Here is a 1,393-nt window from a genome sequence, read left to right as displayed (position 1 = left end):
TATTCTTGTGCTAAAGCACTTCAAACCTGTAAAATTTTAGGAGTGACGGAAAGGTACATTCCATATTTCAGCATGATTGTTAAGTAAGATACTATCAATAAAAGAGTTCAAAGTAAGATATTTCATGTTGATCCAATTTCTTTTCTTATTCTCTCAAGGCTGACTACTCCCATATTGGGTTTGTTGTTAGTGCTAATTGAATTATGGTGGATTTGGATTCATAGCAAGGCTGAACCGGTTGAATTTTCATGACCTATTGGTACAATCGAACAAAATAAGTTGTTTAGTTGAGGTGGTCCCTTTATTCCTCGTCTGCCATAGCAACAAACAATTCTCATTTGAGTCATTTATACCTAGTTGTTATGCCCCCATCTTCTCTAGTCCTCTCATAATACATTGGTTCTCCCTTTATTTTTATATCTGCACTATTAGGTACCTACAAGGCTTAGATAATAGGGAACACAGTTTGACCCTTGAGCTAGTTTCCCCCTTGTGCTAGAAGAGGAATGACTCCAAATCCTACTTGAGCAGTATTAAGTGTGAAGATGGTTTGATATTGACATTGCAAGTGCAATGAATGAATCTCATGTGGGTTAAAGTTAGATTGGACATTTAATAAAAAGGAAAGTTCGATAAGAATTGACAAATGGATGAAACTCAATTGGGTTGAGGTTAATTGGACATTTGAGATAAAAAAAAAAAGAAGAAAAATCAATGGGTGTGTTGACGAATCAATGAAGACCAAATGGACTGAGGTCGATTGGAATTTGACAAAGGAGAAGTTGTAGACATTGGCAGATAAGAAAATCTAACAGGAGTTGGACAAGGAAGACCCTAGATAAGGCCTTTTGGCAAAAGAAAATTCTCAATAGGTAAAGGTTGATCTCATATGTAACACATAAGAAGTTTTGATAGATTGAGATAAATTGTATACATAACACATGAAAGTTTCAGAGGTCAAATTTATTGACATATGAGTTATGAGAGACTATGTGTAACTTGTATTTTGACGTTTGGATAAATCTCTTAGATTGATACTCCGTAATAACATGTGATTGTCAGGGATGGACCAGCTGGGTTAAAGCCGTAAAGAGAGAGATTGAATTTGGTGTTGGGGTCTTATAATGTAGCACTCGGCAAGTGGTCGGAGTTGTACAATGTTCGGGAAATTGGGTTCGGAGTTATTATTGGTATAGCCGCCATCGATAATAGAATGTATATTTTGATGTATGGTAAATGGTTAAAGTTAGACATTATGTGTTTAATGGGTAAACTAAGTGTGCATGTTTCTAAACATAAAAGCCCTAATGGGTCAGGAAGACCAGACATTAGGCATCAGAAAAACCTAATGGGTCAGGATGATGACATACTAGGCAAGGAGTCTTAGTGTATG

Source organism: Zingiber officinale, chromosome 4A (assembly GCF_018446385.1).
Source record: "Zingiber officinale cultivar Zhangliang chromosome 4A, Zo_v1.1, whole genome shotgun sequence".
In the NCBI taxonomy this organism is placed as follows: domain Eukaryota; kingdom Viridiplantae; phylum Streptophyta; class Magnoliopsida; order Zingiberales; family Zingiberaceae; genus Zingiber; species Zingiber officinale.
Note: the sequence above shows the minus strand (reverse complement) of the source record.